The 20,845-nt window shown below is 42.4% G+C and overlaps 1 protein-coding gene across 3 annotated transcripts in view; it reads right to left on the bottom strand.

The window, feature by feature from the left end:
- Nucleotides 1-19,488, bottom strand: part of TMEM108 (transmembrane protein 108) — a 373,675-nt gene extending 354,187 nt beyond the window's left edge. For 2 of the 3 annotated variants that reach the window (XM_067737783.1, XM_067737782.1), the window contains exons 1-2: nucleotides 19,415-19,488; nucleotides 12,735-12,849 (exon numbers count right to left, since the gene is read on the bottom strand). The gene's annotated coding sequence lies outside the window, so the exon portion shown is untranslated. Of the gene's footprint in view, nucleotides 1-12,734; nucleotides 12,850-19,121; nucleotides 19,326-19,414 lie in introns of those variants that run through there. The other variant, XM_067737784.1, reaches the window with a different exon arrangement.
- Nucleotides 19,489-20,845: the final 1,357 nt, after the last annotated feature.

The following is a 20,845-nucleotide window of genomic DNA, read 5'->3' on the forward strand; positions in this document are numbered from 1 at the left end:
GGAGTAGGATACCCCACCTAACACAAGTCACAAAGTGGCTACATATCAGCTGCTGTACCTCTCCTTCCCGTTGCTGTCCTCATCCTGGTGCCCGTAATATAAAAAACGCAAAATCAACAGTTTAAAAAAAATCCAACTTGATCAGAGGCTGTATATTTCTTGCCTCCTCCAACTAAGAATAACTCTGTGAGGAAGGATACATGGCTGAGCTCTGGTGTCTCCCCTTCGAAAGGATTAACAAGCAACTTTGTGCAACCCAGTGTCCCAGTTTATTGTTAGCACCCTCCCTTTTTTTTCACCCTAAAACACACTCACACACAGGCACTCCCTCCATCAGTGCTCATGGAGAGAAGTGGTTGGGAGGCTCCTGTTGCCTGCCTATAAAATCTCTCCATTCAAAGAAGTTACACTAGGGCTTCCCTGGTGGTGCAGTGGTTGAGAGTCCACCTGCCGATGCAGGGGACGCGGGTTTGTGCCCCGGTCCGGGGGGATCCCGCGTGCCGTGGAGCGGCTGGGTCCGTGGGCCATGGCCGCTGAGCCTGCGCGTCTGGAGCCTGTGCTCTGCAGTGGGAGAGGCCACAGCAGTGAGAAGCCCGCGTACCGCAAAAAAAAAAAAAAAAAAAGAAGTTACACTAGATAATCTTTCTGATTACTAGCCCAGAAAAACCCCAAACAAACAAAAAAACTCTATCATAACTCTTCTCCAAAAAAAAGGATCTGGAAAGAACAATTCAGTTGTCCCTAGGTATCTGCGGGGATACCAAAAGTCACAGACCCTCCAGTCCCTTGTATAAAATAACAGTGTTTGCATATAACCTATGCACATCCTCTCGTATACTTTAAGTAATCACTAGATTACCTAATACCTCTGTATTACCTAATACAATGTAAATGCTATGTAAGTTGTAAATACAATGTAAATGCTATGTAAATAGTTGCCAGTATGCAGCAAATTCAAGTTTTGCTTTCTGGAATTTTTTTTTTCCACAGAAAAACCCACGCAGTTGTACTTATGCCTCTCATCAATAAACTCAAGCAAATATTTCCTCTCATATGGCTCATGTAGCTTAATATCAAAAAAACAAACAACCCAATGGAAAAATGGGCAGAAGATCTAGACATTTCTCCAAAGAAGACAGACAGATGGCCAAAAAGTACATGAAAAGATGCTCAACATTACTAATTATTAGAGAAATGCACATCAAAATTGCAATGAGGTATCACCTCACACTGGTCAGAATGGCCATCATCAAAATATCTACAAACAATAAATGCTGAGAGGGTGTGGAGAAAAGGGAACCCTCCTACACTGGTTGGGAATATAAATTGGTACAGCCACTATGGAGAACAGCATGGAGGTTCCTTAAGAAACTAAAACTAGAGCTAACATATGACCCAGCAGTCCCACCCCTGGGCATATATCTGGAGAAAAACATGGTTCAAAAGGATACAGGCACCCCAATGTTCATTGCAGAGCTGTTTACAATAGCCAAGACATGGAAGCAACCTAAATGTCCATCAACAGAGGAATGGATAAAGAAGATGTGGTACATATATACAATGGAATATTACACAGCCATTAAAAAGAATGAAAAAATGCCATTTGCAGCAACATGGATGGACCTGGAGATTACCATACTAAGTGAAGTCAGTCAGACAGAGAAAGGCAAAAATTATATGATATCACTTATATGCGGGATCTAAAAAAAATGATACCAATGAACTTATTTACAAAATAGAAACAGGCTCACAGATCTCAAAATCAAATTTATGGTTACCAAAATGGAAATGTGGGGGGGAGTGATAAATTAGGAGATTGGGATTAACATATACACACTACTATATATAAAATTGATAACTAACAAGGACCTACTGTATAGCACAGGAAACTCTACTCAATATTCTGCAATAACCTATATGGGAAAAGAATCTGAAAAGAATGGATATGTATATGTATAACTGAATCACTCTGTTGTATACCTGAAACTAGCACATTGTAAATCAACTATACTCCAATACAAAATTTTTAAAAAACAAGCAAGAAAAGAGACAAAATTAATGCAATGAGACCCACACATATATATGAAATTGCAGCCCATGCTAAAAACTAAAAAAAAAAAAAAAAAAAAAAAAAACAGAAAAGCAATATTTAAGTTACTCTCACCTTGAGTAGAAAAAAATTTTAAAGCCTTATTTTGTGCATGAAACAATAAGGAAAATGGAGAAAAAAGAGGAAGAAAGAGTGAGAAGGGCCAGAAGGAGTTAGGTTTTAAAAACTACAGTTTATAAGCCTAACATATGGCTTAAAATCATTTGAGCAAGAGGTGTAAAACCATAATTTAAATAGAATGAACAAAAGAAACACAGATATGCTTTCAGCTCTACAGTGAGAAGGGCAGACAGCAACACCATTGTTTGAGAACACTGGCAGGTTTATTCATGTCAAACGTGCTATAACTGAGAATCAATATGGGACAGTCTGCTTAAATGAACTCCAAGGGTTTGTACAAGCAATCCTGTTAATGTCATGTTGCATTTTATTAAATGATGTTTGGAATAAAAAGCCTGTTGGTTGGGCCCTGGAAAAGTTTGTTTTAAAGAGGTATACCTTATGATGACAGTTGTAATCATAGCATTTGATCTTCATGATAAATCTCACTATACATGAGAGGAAACAACTGTGAAGACAATGAATCAGTGCTCAGCGTTATATTATATGGAGTGACCCTGAAACTGCCTTCAATTTCTGATGTGGGCAGATACACCAGGACATTATGAGGGTCCAGGATAATTTTCACCATCACAGGTGGAAGGAGGACAGTATCTTCTTTTTTTCCCTAAGAACCAAGTTCATTCGATCTTTTTTTTTCATTTTTATTTATTTATTTTTATTGACATATAGTTGATTTACAATGTTTCAGGTGTTCAGCAAAATGATTCAGTTATACATACATATAAATTATTTTTTAAATTATTCTCCATTATAGGTTATTACAAGATATTGAACATAGTTCCCTGTGCTACACAGTAAATCCTTGTTGTTTAACTATTTCATATATTGTAGTGTGTATGTTAATCCCAATCTCCTAATTTATCCCTCCCCCCTCCCCATTTTCTCTTTGGTAACCATAAGTTTGTTTTCTATGTCTGTGAGTCTATTTCTGTTTTGTAAATTGGTTCATTTGTACCATTTTTTTAGATTCCACATATAAGTGATATCGTATGATATTTGTCTTTTCTGACTTACTTCATTCAGTATGACAATCTCTAGGTCCATCCACGTTGCTGCAAATGGGATTATTTCATTCTTTTTCATGGCTGAGTAATATTCCATTGTATATATATACTGCACCTTCTTTATCCATTCATCTGTCGATGGACTTTTAGACTGCTTCCGTGCCTTGGCTATTGTAAATAGTGTTGCTATGAACATTGAGGTGCATGTATCTTTTGAATTAGAGTTTTCATCTTTTCTGGATATATGCCCAGGAGTAAGATTGCTGGATCATATGGTAACTCTATTTTTAGTTTAAGGAGCCTCCATGCTGTTTTACATAGTGGCTGCACCAATTTACATTCCCACCAACAGTGTACAAGAGTCCCCTTTCTCCATACTCTAGGAGAGTATATCTTTAGGTACTTACTGATAGAGTTGTGGAGCTGGGGTCTTATCTAAGAAATATGTGGTTAGAGAAGGTGTGGCAGTGACAGGCAGAGGACGGCTAATCAAGAAATGTGATTCAGATCAGCTGGGCAATTCTGATGTTCAGTAACTTCATCAGCAAGCACACATGATGAGCTTACACACAGAGCTCTGTGCTGGGCAGGAAGAAAAGAGGACACGGGCAAGGGAGTAACCCAGGTACCATGCTCACAAGCAGCCTATAAGGGCGTTATTATGAATCTCATCCTACAAATAAGAAAATTGAGGCTGAGAGATATTAAATATTTTGCCCAAAGTCACCTTTCTAAAATCTGATAGAGACCAGATGGAAATGCAGATCTGGCTAACAGGTTAAAGGTCTTTCAATGCTACCAAACCAAATGGCCACTGAAAGGAAAGGGCATTCCATGCTGAGAGTAGACAATGGGACCAAAGACCAGTCTGAGTAAGGAGCAGTTTGTGCATAGAAAGAGTACAAAGTCAGAAAGTAAGTTGGAGTCAGACTGTGGACTGCCTTTATGTCTAGTTAAGAAGCACACTGTCCTGCAGGCTGCTGGGAATCACAGAACTTTGAAAATCAAAAAAGATGTAAGAAAGGGAGCAAAGAGACCAAAGGATCTACACCAGGTAACAGGGTTAGTGAGAGGAGGGAAAAGATGGAAAGGCATTTAGAGAAACACCAGAAGGAACAAGAAGTTAAAGTCCAGTACCATACTGACATGGAATTTGGGGCTCTCAAAGTAAAAGACACTAATTGGGGGTTACTACTAATGTCCTACTATTTAATGTTTGGCAAATATTTTACTAATGCCAATAATTAAGAATTTCAGAGGTGATCTAATAAGTGTTCTTTCCAATAGAAAGGGGACAGCAGGCTCAGCGGCCATGGCTCACGGGCCCAGCCACTCCACAGTATGTGGGATACTCCTGGACCAGGGCACGAACCTGCGTCCTCTGCATCGGCAGGCGGACTCTCAACTACTGCGCCACCAGGGAAGTCCAAAAGGGGATAGCTTTTGACAGCTAAGGGAAGCATGCACCTGGTCTGCCTCTTCCTCATGCAGGAAACTTCTTTTAAGGGGGACGTGCTGATAAGAAGTCATGTTTGAAGATATTATTGGGTTGGCCAAAAGGTTCCTTTGGTTTTTAAGTACAAATAAAAGACACATTTTTCATTTTCACCAAGAACTTTATTGAACAACATATTCACCCTTTTGTTCCACTGCCTTCTGTCATTTTTCAGGCAACTTCATAATTCCATCTTCCCAAAACTTTTTATCTTTTTGAGCAAAGAACTGTTCCAGGTGCCTTTTATAGTCTTCCAGGGAATTGAAAGTTTTTCCATTAAGAGAATTTTGTAAAGACCGAAGTAAACGGACATCCAAATGTGCAATGTCTGGTGAATACAGCAGATGAATCAGAACTTCCCAGGCAAGCTGTAACAGTTTTTGCCTGGTCATTAAAGAAACACACAGTCTTGCGTTATCCTGATGGAAGATTATGTGTTTTCTGTTGACTAAGTCTGGACGCTTTTCGTCGAGTGCTGCTTTCAGTTGGTCTAATTGGGAGCAGTATTTGCTGGAATTAATTGCTTGGTTTTTCCGGAAGGAGCTCATAATAGAGGACTCTCTTCCAATCCCACCATATACACAACATCACCTTCTTTGGATGAAGACAGGCCTTTGGTGTGGTTGGTGGTGGTTCATTTCACTTGCCCCATGATCTCTTCTGTTCCACATTATTGTACCGTATCCACTTTTTCATTGCCCAACACAATTTGTTTTAAAAACGGAACATTTTTGTTAAGTTTAAGTAGAGAATTGCATGCTGAAATACGGTCAAGAAGGTTTTTTTCACTTAACTTATGTGGAACCTAAACATCAAAGCGGTGAACATAATAAAGCTGGTGCAAATGATTATCCACGCTTGACTTGGATATTTTGAGTATGTTGGTGATCTCCAGCATGGTATAAGGTTGATTGTTCTCAATGAATGTCTCGATTTGATCACTATCAACTTCAACTGGTCTACCTGACCGTGGAGCATCGTCCAGCGAGAAATCTCCAGCACGAAACTTTGCAAACTACTTTTGACATGTTCGATCAGTCACAGCACCTTCTCCATACACTGCACAAATCCTTTTCTGCATTTCAGTTTTGTTTTTACCTTTCTTGAAATAACAAAGCATAATATGCCGAAAATGTTGCTTTTTTCTTCCATCTTCAGTATTAAAATGGCTACACAAAAATTCACCAATTTTGATGTGTTTTTTTTAATTGCACACTGATATGACAGCTGTCACAATACGATCTAACAAAACTGTTTCAATGACGTTGAAGACAACTAAATGCCACTACAGCCATCTTGCAGAAAAAACCAAACGAACCTTTTGGCCAACCCAATACTCTAGCCACAGCTTTGTTTCTTGGAAAGTTGAAGGTCAAGATTCAATGATGGGCTCAGGAGGGAAAAAGCCTGAGTAGGATCTATCACCTCTTCCTGTGGCTCATGGGAAGGACAGGACAGTTCACTAAAGCTGGAGGTTTCAGCCCGCCCCTCAAGCATCTGTGGCCTCAGTCCTTGCCTCCCAAGCACATTTATCCCCCAACAACCTCACAGGGAGTGGACTACAGCAGGACAAAATCCCAGAATTCAGGATCTGGGGCTCTCAGCCACCTTTCAGAATCTCTTTACACCCTAGAGAGAGCAGATGCCTTTACTGTTGCTACAGAATCTTCATGCAGGGGCTGCAAATTAATTCCTGATTCTATGAGAAAAAACATAATGTTGTTTTATTTTTGTAAAAAATAAATTAGATATGCACAAATTTGACTTACAGTATAAACTAAAGATAAAGTAAGGTTAGCACTTGTTTAAAATTAAAACTGAAGATTTTAATCTGGAAATATGTGGTTATCTGTATACAAATCTTCCTGCTCAGAAGAAACTCGAATATATACATTAAAACTAATATGATACAATGCTCTATTTTTCCCTTCTCATTAAAAAAATTCAATAGAGGGGATAGGGATCTTCACAGAGTAAGAAGAGAAACTGAAGCAAAAGATTCATCTCTGCTCCTTTCCCCTTAGTAGGCAGCAGCTGGGTGAGAAAGCTGATCCCGATCATCCTTCAATAACAGAGTACATTCTTTCCTCAACCAGCAGTTGCAGGAGCCCCACTGCACTTCTCTTCTGCCTCTTTCAAAAGAAGCTGCATCTAAGGAAATACTGACTCTCTGTATGTGGCACCCCCGTGCTGCAGCTACTTGAGAAGAGTAAGAGCCTTCAGTGGATTCAGTGAGCCAATGTGCTCACTGTTTGTGCTACCACAGGGCACACCCTTCACAGCTGTGCAGGCCCATGGAGCTGGAACCATCATTCTTACCCTGTCAGAGAATCATAAATAGGGACAGAGCCTTCTGCAATATGAGAATGCACTCCTTGTAAAGTCATAGTCAATCACTGGTTCAACTCTCCAAGATTAGGGGTAAATGAACAAAACACACTACAACACAAAACATTTTAAAGTCTGCTTTGTAAGGCAGTAATCCCCAAAATGACAACATCTATATGGAATTTATCTCTGGAGTAATAAGCCAAGTTATTTTCCTTTGTCAGAACTGGAATCTTACAAACCTAGCTATTGAACAACACTTGTCAGAGACGTCAAAACGTCTTTCAACATTCAGACAGCCACCTAGCCATTATTCCTGTGGGATACATGGGTGGTTGAGGGAATCACATTTGACAGATGCAAAAAATAAGATATCCATATGGAAAATACAACTCCTCATTTCCCAACCATCTAGCCCAGCAATTTCCCTACCATTCTGCACTGGGATGCAGTCAGTCTCCTCAAAAAAAAAAAAAAAAAAAAAAAAGGGATACAGGCTTTTTCACAATTGCTACTGAACGTGTAGGCTTTGAAAGTAATCTTCCAATTCTTTACTATACACATGACCCATAATCACTGTTTATATTGATTCCAAGAGTTAAGAATTCAGGGTCCTTATACCAGAGAGGTCTCATGTTCTATCAGTCTACCCCACCATTGCTCCCTTCCAGAGAAACCACAGTCCTTGTTGAGGCAAGAAGACCTAGGCCACAGCTGTGTGGACCAAGAGACTGTAGACCCCTAAGACTGCCTGGTAGAAGAGCTTTGACCAGGGGGATGATAGTTACTACAGAATTATCATATTCCTTTCCTTCTTGGTCCGTACACAGACCATCAGTTAGGTTGTGGCGACAGGAAGACACGAGCAGAGAAGCCAAAACGGAAATGCTGAGCCATGTTAATGGTTGAGAAGTAGAATGTGGACTGATCAAGTACTGTTAGTGCAGATACATGCTGGAGTTGCAACAGATCAGGGGACAATCTTCCTGGTCCTGAGTGAGGTCCTGTCTCCATGAGGTCTGGCCAGACTATGGCTCTTTCTCATCCTGAAAGGCCTCTGGGATTCCTCCCAACTTGCCACATGTCTGACATTTGTTTTATTTTCTCATGCATCCTTACTTAAGCCTTCCATTTCTTAAGGCAACTTGAATGAGTTTCTGTTCTTGTAATCAAAGACATTTATAGGGGCACCACAGCAAGATATCTGAAAGTGTTCCTTTTCTCTTTACTAACGATAAAACAATCTCAGATCTCCCATCTGACAGTCTACACATAACCTCACAAATTTAGGGCTACTTTGCCAGTTTTTGTAATCACAGAGAAAGAAAAGAAATGGCTGGCAAAGCCCCTTTCCCCTGGATTGTCTTTAAATTGCCCATGCTGCATTTTTTGTCCCAGTCGATCCCTGCCACATGTAGACCACCATTTACTTTCAGTAGATCTAGAAGGTTCAGCCACAGTAAGTCTAGAATAAAAACCCAGCATCCTATGGGAGCCTTAGTAGTCTCTCCATCCTCTGTGGCACTGACAGAATCCCCCCTGTGACTTCTTGGTTGATTTCAAGGTTCAGGGACCAAGTTTTCCACTAGCAAAATCTGATTCTTCTGGTCCCTAAAAAATAAGATTGGCTTCCAAAGCAGTTCCAGCACTGGGAAAAGGTCAGGTCATATCAGAAATTAATGAGCCAGCCCCTCGGAGCACTGCCCCTTCTGCAACTCTAATTACTCCTCCCTCCTAACAAAAGACCCCACTTAACTCTCTAGCAACCAGTGATTCTCAATCACAGGCAGTATTTGGAAATGTGAGGGGCCATGCTGGTTGACTCAGTGACTTGGTTAGAGTAATACAGGTATTTAGTAACCAGGGATGCTAAATGTCCTATAATGGACAGCAAAGTTCCACACGATGATGAATCACTGTATCAAAATGTTAACAGCACCTCCCTTGAGAAACACTGAGACCCCTCCAACATTCCGAGCAGACCAAAGCAGGAAAGAAAGGCAAAGTGAAGAGAGGAGGGCAGTAAGAGGACCAGCACCGCACCATCAGAAGTGAAGCAGTCGAGTGAAGACTGTCTGGAGATCACCTCGCCCCTGCCACCTCCTTCCCCTCGCCCTCCAGGAACACTACTCACAGCACACAACTCCTTGTTCTCAGTCCCGCTACCACGCAAAACAGTCTTGGGCTCAGATTTAAATTATATCTTTTAAAATGTGTGTCTTTATTTCCACATCTTTTCCTTTGTTCTAATTATGGTAGTTTCTGAGCAACTAATGTTGGTGCTAGTAATAGATAATATATCACCTGAAAATTCTTCCATGTTGCTAAAGGGCTTAATTACTAAATTTGTACTATAATATGTCTGTTGGAAAATCTAGAGACTAATTCTTTAGGGGATAACTCCTCAGAGATTAAACTTGAGAGATTAAATTTGTGAATTAATACCTTCTTATGAAACACTTTTTTGAGCCACACTGGGGCTTGGAAGAAGGGAAGGTGAAAACTCTCTCGCCACCTCTCCCAGACTCTTTGTTATGCTCTAGGCAGTATCAAAAGAGACATCCTGCACAAACTAGCTTCACCACCAAGGATCAGGGCATGGAGAGACCAGATGGAAAGAGACAGCTCAGCAGCCTTGGATTAAAGCACAAATATTTCTGAGGCAGTGCGCTCAGTTATGTCAGAGAGACAGGCCCATGGCACTTTCTGTAACAGACAGATGCTGCAGCAAGGTAAAAAGTTCAGCAAGAGCCACTCACAGATTGAAAAGTGCCCTAGGATGGAAAAGTCCAAAATGCAATCCTGTTTTAAATGAGGTAAGGTCTTGCTATAACAAGTGCACATGCTGTCACTACAAGTGTGCATTTCTGACAAATAGGGTCCTTACAGACTGAAGCAGTGCTATCCAACAGAATTCCCTCTGATGATGGCAATGTTCTCTGTCCGCACTGTGCCTGTGTCAATATGGTAGTGTTTGTTGTAAATTTTGTGAGTGTATCTAATAATTGCAGGGACCAGAAACACAGCAAGGCTGAACACAAATCTGCCAGGACAGTTTACATCTAATCCCTGCACTTGCCCTTCCTTAGAGTTAAACTGAGGCTTTCTAGTAAAATAACGTGATTGCTTCAGGCCTAAGTCAGGGTGATGGCCTTTTTCACCATTCCAACACAGAGTTCTAGAAGATTATCAGAACACCTGTGATATTAAAACATTTTACGTATCACTCAAAGAGCATGGGTTGAAGATAAACCCTTTCCCATAATTCCAAAGGAGAGAAGAAACATAAATGTAAAAGTTCTAGGATAAAAACAGATTTCTCCAAATATTCTCTGGTCTTTGTTGTATTACCTGCAAAATCTGTTCTAGGATCAGTAGTCATTTGGGAGGATATTTTTCTTCGGGGGGGTTACTTCTTTATGTCCTTTGATCTGATTATACATGAGTCACTTTAGCATTAAGAGATTACCACAACCCCCCAACCCCCGGTCAAAAGCAATTTCCTTAACTGCTCTTCTGAACAGCCTCCTTCTCCTTCCTCCACTCTCCCATTTTTTAACTTTCCAAAAAAAAGCCTTTATTCACGAGTATATTGTTGAAATGAGTTGAATATGAAGCTCTCAAGTAAAATCAGAATCCAATACTGTTCATCATTTCCCACACCACTAACCCTTCACCCTTCAAACTCCCCTGCTCCTCAGCTACTGCCTTCACAAGGATTAAGAGTGATCCTTGAGTCCTGGAAATTTGGGGAGACAGATATTTCTTAGCATTTATAGAGCTCCCAAGTAGTCACACAGAACTACGTACATCCCTTCTTTAGGCTACTGAGTTATAAATGCTGTCTCCATTTTACAGGTAGGGAAACTGGAGCAAAATGAGGCTAAATGATTAAAATACAGTCCCAAAGAAACTCAGAGCAAGATTAAGTCACTGTACGCCTCCAGCAGTGGTTCTCAACCAGGGGCAGTTTTCCCCCCAGGGGACATTTGGCAGTGTCTGGAGACGTTTTTGATTGTCACGATTGCGGTGGGGTGGAGTGGGGGAACTACCGGCATCTAGTGGGTAGAGGCCAAGGATGCTGCTGAACATGCTACAATGCACAGGACAGCCCACAACAAAGAATCGCCAGGCTCAGCATGTCAGTGGTGCCGAGGATGAGAACCCCTGATCCTCTGGCACCCCCAGCACTACTTTCTTTGGCCCCTAGTCAATAAAGAATGGCTCCCTCTGTAATTTAATCCTTGTACAACATTTACACAAGAAACATGCCAGTTCAGTGTTATTTCTGGCATGCTATACATTTTAGTTACTTTTAAAATGCAAAATATATGGGAGCCACAGAGGAAATTGAGGAAAGCTGGCAAAGTCTGGCTCCTTTCCTCTAATGAGAAAGCTTAGCAAATACCAGGTCCTTTCCTTAGTGACCCCCAGGCACTGAGCTGGGGTCTGTGTCTGGCCACTCACCTGGACTCTTCAGTTGTTGATGTGCTTTGCAGCTGCCTTTTCTCTGCTTTGCTTATCTCTAAGCATGTGCATCACTCCAGAGCAGTAATGATGTATGCTTATAGGAATCTCCAGAGGTCTACAGCTGCTAATTGTCTATTTTGTTCAGTAAATTGTACTCATTACTGAGCCATGTAAGGCACAGAAGGACATCAGCCTTTCTGGGTGCCCTCTGTCTGAGCCTGGGTAATGGGACGTTATCAGCAAGGGCGCAACAGTATTGAAAAAAGGTGCTTAAAAACAACCCTCCATCCAGTTTTTCAGCTGATTACTTTTATTTTTGTTATATAACTTCCTGTCCCCCTCTTTCTTAACCATCCTTAGCTCTGCTTAGATTTGTATTAACTATAATTTTCTCTTCAGTGAGTCTGATTTTAGTTTAAGCTCTAGAAGCCAGAGAGTTCAGAAAGGATTGGATGTCCTTTCCACCCCTCCCTCCCAGACTTCCACTTGTCTCTGAGAAGGGCACACCGAGCAGTGAACTTCTCCTTTTGATCTCAAAAATCTTCAGGACAAATGAAAATCCAAAGTCAGCTTTGGTTATAATTCTCCCAGTGCCTACATCCGTTGCACTAGGGACTGCAAACAGATGAGGAGGGAATGGACATGTGACTTCCAGTGACACTGGATAAAATAAAATGGAATGGGCAGAACCACGTGCTTTGCTACTGCTATTATCCACCAAACTGGGAATCATCAACTCTCTGGTAAGCTGTTTCCGCCCCCCATCCTGAAAAGAAAAGTGATTAATGCAGGAAAAGTTAAGCAAAGTAATCCATGGAGGGGGAGGATGCTGAGAGAGGGGAATTTGAGCCAGCAGAGCTAACAATATGATATGGCTACAGGAAAGCGGCACTCAGGCCTAGTTCCCTCCTCTACAGTGTATCTCAGGAAGGCCCAGCAACACCCTCACCACCCACATAAATCAAATCCTACACAAACTCACTAAAAATTCTTGTGCTGAGATATTCTCATGCAGAGATTCCATCCCATCACCCTGACAATGGTTTTAGCTTTGTAAGTACTGATCTTAATGGTGTTTATCAGCTGAATCACTAAAGGCTTTGGGAACCTTTCACAAACAGGGCACCCCACTGCACTGACTCCAAGAGGCTGTTAATACAAGAGTAAAACCAGAGCAACAATGGCAACAATGCCTTTGACTTACCCTGGAGTAGAGGGTGTGAGAGCCTTCAAAGGCACTTACATCCTTGTGACCCATCAGCTCTGCTGCCTTTCACCACTCACTTCTGCATGGTGGACCACAACCGATCAATCACCAGCTACCAAAGACGAGAAATGAATGAATGCGTTAGGCCAGAAGATCCGTAACTTCAAGTCCCAAGCTACTGCTCAAGTGAATTTGCTAGTGTAGGCTAAGTACTTACTTAACACATAGACCCAAACACATATACTACCTCTAGTTCAGTAAAAGTTTGTTTCTGGTCCCTATATACATACTGGACAAGCGAACAGTGGAGGGGCCCTCCTTGATCAGTGATCCAGGCACCCAGGCTGACAAAAGTCCTGCCATCCTTAAACACAGCTTCCAAGATCCCCCAGGGGTCCTTTCCATTCCAGCCTACGAGGAGCGTAAAACAACATAGAGGAACTCACATGGGCGTTCTCTTTTTCTGTTTTCTTCCTAGAAGTGGACCACAACCCTTTTCTGCTTGCACTCAGTTACACAGCCACACCTAAGCCCATGGGTTTCTGGGTAGCTAGTGATCAGTCTCATACAAGCCTGACTCCAGCCCAACAAAGAAGACAATGTTAGTTTTAGAGTATGGAGTTCTGGGTGAGACACTAGCACGGTGAACTTGACTTAGTTACTTAACAAAGTCACTTAACAACTCTGAGATATGGTTTCCTCATCTGTGAAATACCCTGCTTCCCTCATTGACCTGTGTGTCAACGTGCGATTCAAAATGAGACAAAACAGCACTTCTGAGACTTTAATGTACATGCATGGCACCTGGGCATCTTGATAAAATGCAGATTGCAAACTCCCAGATGATACCAATGCTGCTGTTCTCTGACCACACCTTAACTAGAAAAGAGATTTTTTAAATTAGAGAATATTTTTGTATACTGCAAAGTGATTTGCAGTTACAAAGAATTATTATCTTGGCACCGACTTTGATTATACATGAATTCCCAACTAGCCAGCATTTTCAGGATAGGTTTAATCTGGGTACCAAGTAAAATTTCATAGAGTCACAGGATTTTGGAACTGGAAAGAATTAAAGTGGTCACTGCTCTCCCCTCTTATTTTCCAGACAAGTAAAAAACTCAGAGAAGTCAACGATGTCCCCGAAATCTCAGAACAACTTAGTGTGCTGGAATTAGAATCCAGAAATTTGACTTTTTCTTCTCTTATTACATAAATTCAATTCTTCTTTTCCTTCTGAAGAAGAAATGGTAGTTTTATTCTTCTCCTAAAGTGAGAATAAATGCTACCCTGGCCCAAATCTAAGAAGGTACCAGAAGGTAGCATTGACCAGCATGGGTCACCATCATACCAAATGTAAGTGAGGGGGTTACAGGACAGACATTGAGATTTCCAAGCAGACGTTCTTCAGAACATAGTGATTTCCATCAAAGTTATCTCATGTGTCCAAAATGTGACTTGAACACAAATTAACTTCTGTACACCTTCTGACAAAAACAAGAATTTTTAGTTTCCATATACACACACTGAGTCACTACTATTAGGGGACAATTAGAAAAAGAGAATTTGAGGTTGCATATAAAAAAGGAAAAGGAAATAATTAGCTGAGGAGGAGCAGTGGTTTCTGTAGTCAACCCTGGGGACAAATAAAGGAAACTCAAGATTTTTTATCCCTGACATCTAAATTATTTTGCATCTCTGAGATCATGGTGAGTCCTAAGAGTTAACAGCAGAAAGTAAAACATAGGGCCTCAGCAGTGAGAGACAGGAGTCCAAACTCCAAGTCCTAAGTCAGAAAGGCACTGACTTACCTGGAAATCAAATCAGACTGGGGAAGAAGGGAGGCTCTTAGTACGCATGTCTCCAATAAAGCCATATAAATTTGAAAGTGTTTTGGTGAAATTAGGAGGGCGTACTTACTGAGCAAGGAATGATAAATGGAAATCCATACTTGCATATCCATCATTAAGATGGGTAAAATGCTATTATCAGCATCTTCATTTAGTAATTTCAAGCATTGTAATAAAGGTAAAATGTTCTAAGAACTTCTATAGGTTTACTTCTGTACTCCACCCTCAACTCTCTTCCACCATAGTGTCTCTAGCACCTCAAAAATTCTCACATCCTGGCCATTTCCCTGAACCTATTCTAGACCCTAGAATTTTTACCCTATTTTTGTGCCATGGACCCTCCCCTCCTTTTGGCAATCTGTTGAAGCCTAAGGAGCTCCTTCTCAGAATAATCTGTTAAATGCATAGAGAAAATATATAAGATTACAAAGGAAGCCAATTATATGGAAACACTCTTCTATCCACAGAGCCCTCAGAGAGTCCATGGACCCAGTTTAAAAACATCTGATTGGGGAATGGCTCTTCTAGGGTGATGAAAGCTTTTTCTTACAGGAAACGTTATGCAGAAAAGTTTTAAAAATACAAGGATGTATAGTAACAATGCTGCTAAATAGCAGTCAGTGAAGAAAAGAATAAGGTGCGAAAAGAAGCCTGACCTTGAATTTCTGCTCAAACACAACACTATTCATGCTGTAGCTTTAAAACCCTACATTAAGGAATTACTCAGAATTTTTTTGGCTCCAGCCCTGTAGACACAGCATCTTCTGTGTACTGATGGCAGGTGAAGAAACACAGCACTGGAGAAGGCAAGACTGACATGAGCCCAAGCTTGGGTCCTAGTTCTCTAACTAGCTCTGTTAGCTTGGTCAAGTCACTCAGCTCTGAGGTGAAATTCCTTGCCTATAAAATGAGAAGGTTGAGCTAAACCATCCCTAGGTTTCTTACAACTCTGAATTATTAGGATTCTAAGACAATGCACAATCATTTCTCTGAGAAGAAATATTAGTGAGATTTCTTTTTGCCCTAGGTTCACTGCATGAAAATACCTTCTAGATGAGAATTTTTCAGAGGCTTCAGAAATACCTTATTAAGACTCACCTGGTCATAGAATTTTAGACTTAGAAGGGATTTTAAGAGACATGCACCACATCTCACCAATCCCAGTGACCAGGTGAGAAAACTGAGGTTCTGAAAGGCAAATAAATGTATCTGAGGTCACATGATGAGGCAGTGCTACTGGACTGTTGTGACTACTGCCATCTAGCATCAGCAGGATTTTAGGATTTGGCACTGGTAGTAGAACCTAGCTCATGAGTTCACTTGAAGAGAGACAGAAATAAACTTCAAATAAGCTGAGCCATAGAATGGGGATGGCACGAGGAAGCAGGTGACTGGGGTAATGACTCCCAGCAGCAGTGCTCTATGCCTCCAGTAGGGTCAAAGCTCGTATGCACAGCAACCTCACTAGCAACAGTACTACCTCCCTCAAATATCATGGCTAAAAAATCCATCTCAAAGAACAGTCAATTACAAAAAATGAAAAACAACAACAACAAAAACAAAAAAGGTATTTCAAAACAGGGGAATAGATGAACGAACCCTGGCTAATAAGGTCAATGAAACCGGAGTTCAAGATTTGAATTGTTAATACAATCTTAAAATCTTAAAATACTTGTTAGGAATTTTTAAGTTTTAGGATTCAGAATAACTTTGACCTACCTTTGTGGACAGCGCTGAAGTATAGTAACTACGAGCATTATTTTAACTAATACCCTCACCACTATCTTCAGACCATGTAATTATTAGATACTGATCAGGTTTAAAAGTTACACGTGTATTTCCATAGTCCCGCCCACATGTAGAGACTAGTTTTATAAGCAAAGAAGTAGAAACTATTAAGTTGTTGGGAATTTTGATTGAATCATGATTTCAACCTCATTCTCAATTAGCCAACATGTATGCCAAGTACTTTCAAAACCTGTGCTATGAGGCTTCATTGTCAGTTTACCCTCTCCACCTCCCACACACAACCAGCAGAGTAATGGCACCATTCTCAACCCCCACGGTCACCATCCCTACCTTAGAGCAACATTTCTGGCTTTCAGAACTTTTTTTTTTTTTTTAGATTTTCTTTGAGAACCGATACAGCCTTTCAAAATCTATACTAGAGGCTACACACCGCTGGTTTGCCAGCTCTATATTTCATCTCTTCCAGGAATTCCCAGAGACAGCAGTGCCATCTACTGGTAGGGAGGGCACAACTTGTTTTCTGGAAGCCAGTGGGTGACTTGCCAAGGATCTGAAAGAATGGTAGCCTAGATTTGTGTCTTTGTGAGCCTTTCTTTTCTAGAGCACATTACAAGCATAACTGATGCTTACAATCTGAGACACGGAACTCCACAGGAGCCCCCATCGTGAAGGGCAGGTCTTCGGTAAGTCACAAAAAGCCCAGCCAGTCTAGCCAACAGTGAGGCGGCTCTGCCTAGAAATGCCTCCTCAAGGCTCCTCAAGGCTGAGCCTCGCTGAATTAAACACTTCCTAGCTCTCCTTTCCCCCCCATGCTTCTGTATCAGATGATCTCACCCGTGCCCCCACCTGTGGCAATGTTATCCCGCTCCATCTTACAGCAAGTGTCCCAGGGAAGGTGCTCAGACCTCTCTCAACGTGAAGGCTCTTAGATTTACACAATGTGACACAGATCCTGCTCAAAGGACGCTACTGCTTAGGCATGCAGGTCAGACTCTAATCTCTCTCATTCACTCTCTATCCCCCCCCTCCCTGACCCAGGGGACAGAAACAACAGAAAGGAAATGATTTTGTTGTTGCTTTGAAAGCTACACTAGTGGGCTTTTATCGACTCAGAAAATAAACCTTGTCCTGTAGGTCACCGAGGTACCTTGCTTCCCTAAAGATGAACTAAGCCTGCCAATCTTTCTGTTTTCCCTTGTGTAACCTAATAAGTGTTTCTCAACCTTTCCAAAACCCCTGCCTCCCTTCCACAGGCTAAAGATAAACACTGCATGCCCTCTGTGTATTTATATAACAAAAGTGACATTTTTCTCTCTAAACATAAGCATATACCTTTTCAAACTATACCACCTACCCCAGCCTCAGAATTCCTTCCTCTCCCCACTGCATACCAGCTAAAAACAAATCACTGACAAATTTTAAAATTATTCTTACTATTCCAAGCTGTCAGGTGACAATCTATATTTTACTTTATGAGAGTAATTTGTTATATTCCCAACAAGCTTTGCAGCACCTTCTCTTTTACTTTCGCTCACCCCAGAGAACCACCAAAAGTTGATTTGTTACAGCTGATGTTAATTCTGATTCCCCCTAACAAATTTAAGTGTTCCCTCTTCAGTTAGCTTGAACTTGCCAAGTAAATTGGTTGCTTAGCAAGTGTAGGCATTTCACAGGCATGGGGTGTGCCTTAGATGCCTAAAAAAAAATCACACTGTTTCCTAAAAAAACACAAAACTTTGTATGGGGAAGGTAAGAGTAATAAAAAGCCTTTGAAGCAGTAGCTACCAGGAACCGGAGAGATTGTTGTCCATTTCCTACCAGAGTAAGTTCTAAATGAATTACAGTGAAACTCCAGAATACAGTAAAATCTTCCTAATAACAGTTAGTTGAACCATTTCTTACCGAGCAGACTACCAGGTATATCTAACAAATTAACCAGTGGAAAACTGAAGGGACTTTTTGCCCTTGCTATTTGCAGTTCTGGGGAAATGCAGAAGGAAAGAGGCAGGGGATGCCTCCCTTTTTAAAGTATGACTTAAAGGAGACATTCCCCCCCACCCCCCATGCACAAGCAGGTTTGGCATCCAATGGTCTTCTTTAAACATGCACTTTTCAAAGAATTAAGGAGATCTAAATGGGTGTAATTTAGACCCTGCCTTCCCTTCTCCCTACAGCCCATTAACATGCTGGAAATAAGTCATTACTTGCTTCGGCAGCCCAGAAAAACCTCAGTTTACAGAGATAACCAGTTTACAGAGATAAACGCCCTCCCCTCCCCACCCCGCCCCTCAGAAAAAGGTTTTCTTGAAGGAGAATATCAGTGTGATGGTCTGGTCTGCAGTTCACTGCAGGCATCTCCCTCCTCACAATTACCAGTCATCAGTTTCGCTGTAATTTCTTATGGTAGCCTCTCATTTAGACCTGCTCCGCCAGTGCCCAACTGCTTTTAAAATCATCATTTTCCGTCTCCTTACGGATCTCTGGATTCCTTCAGCAGGCTGAAAGCGTTCAATTTCGGTGCAGCTCGGGGACTGAGAGCTGGCGGGCAGGTCCGGAGAAGCCTTGCACCGGTGCACCTGGGCTGGCCCACCGGTCCTTGCCCCCACCACCGCCCGCACGGCTGCACCAGGAATTCGGCTTTGCTCGCCGCCGCCGGATTACTTCGAGTCCCGCGGCTTGGCCAAAGAGACACCACATTTTTTTCTTCGTTTTCACATGTGACAGGTCCCACTGAATTAAAGATATCTTCTCCCCGGCCCCTGCCCCACCACCTTTCACCCTTTACCTGGGGAGGGGGTCGATACCAGCATCCCCCCGGGCGGGAAACAAAGGCTGAGGCGAAGCTGCCAGGTGGGCAACTCCCCTCAGGCGGACCCGTCACCGCGGTGAGGAGGATGGGCAGATGCATTAGAGGGCAGAAAAAGGGAAACCGAGGCACCGAGGATGATGGCTGAGCCCGGGTCTGCATCCTCTCCCAAGCGAGGCTCCCCGGGCGGGCGAACCCCAGACCTCCTCCCTCCCCGCTGGCCCGCACCCGGCAGCGGAAGGGCAGGGAGGCCGCCCCGCGGCTGTTCTTACCTCGGGAGAAGCGCTCCGGCTCCCTCCGACGGCTCGGGAAAAAATGCCCCACCGCTTGCGCACGCGCACTCGCGTTCTCGCGCCTTCGCGCCCCCGCGCGCGCCTCTCAGACCCAGCTTTGGCCCGCCCCGGCCCTGTCCGTCAGCGTCCGCGAGAGCCAATCCAGTAGCACGGGAGGACCAGCCCCGGTCACGTGGTAGTGCCAGCCAATCACCAAATTGCCCTCGGCAGCACCCTCTCCGATGTCTCTGGGGGTTCGGTTGCTACCGAGTGGAGCGGGTGCGAGGTGTGCACAAAGGGCTGAGTGTCTGTTTGGGGGGTTAATTGGCGCTTGATTGAGCAATTACTAGATCAATCGATATCTCAAATTCTAAATATGAATAAGAATGACCTGGGCATCTTGTTAAAAGGAGGATTCTGATCCATTAAGTCTGAGATGGGGGCTTGAGACTCTGCCTTTCTAACAAGTTCTAAGCGGTGATGATGATGTTCCTGTTCTGAGGACCACGCTTTGGGTAGCAATATTTTGAGGACATTTGTCAGAAAATGATGGTTAAAACCCCCGCTCCATGTTATCTAAAAGTTTCAAGACATTTTCCTTCTTCAAGTGATGGAAAGCATTCCAGTGACTGACTAAACAAGGGGTGTTCTGGTGACGCTCGTAGTTTGGGCACAGGCTGAGGGAAGGTATGTTTAATTTCAACATCAACCATCCTTGGCCCATGGGACGCAAATCTGTGCTGATTTGGTTGGACGCTCCTTATCGAGAACTAGGTCATCTTAGAGTATTGGGCATGTGTGTCACTGTGCTATACTCTTGGCCAGAGAAGCAACATGAGTGGTTTCTGCTTTCTGGAAACTTGCAGTCTGTCACAGAGCTACACAGGCAAACTCAGGAAGAAACATATAGGAATAACATGTAGGGAGCTAATTGTTGCAGCATCTTGGACAATTCAGGCCAGAACTATCCAAACTAAGCCAGAGAGGTTGTAATATCCTATCTTAGGGATCTTTGAAATTGTCGAGATAGACTTCTGCCAGTAATTCCGGAGTCTGGAATTCAGGAAGCCCAATGCCTCTGTCATCTCTAAAACTTGACCTAAATCTAAGTATTTTCAGACTGGCCACTAGAATATTTGTTGTTCAACACAGTCAATCCCTTATTACTCAAGACTGCACCAAAGTGATTCAAAGGTCTAAGTGCTGCATTCTCTAAAACCTTCTTCCTACTTCAGACCAGGTGGTGTGACACTGCTTCCAGAAGTTTTCTCTCACTATTCCTCAAGGTGATCAAACTGTCACTTAGAGAAAACTTCACCCTTGTCAGTGTGTCTTGGGCCTCTGGCTTATCAGCCCTACAAGTGAAGCCTGCTTAACAATCTCAGACATTGTTCACGAGTGTCTCTATCAGAGATAGCATAGCACAAAGCT

This window comes from Pseudorca crassidens, chromosome 5, assembly GCF_039906515.1.
Source record: "Pseudorca crassidens isolate mPseCra1 chromosome 5, mPseCra1.hap1, whole genome shotgun sequence".
Lineage (NCBI taxonomy): Eukaryota > Metazoa > Chordata > Mammalia > Artiodactyla > Delphinidae > Pseudorca > Pseudorca crassidens.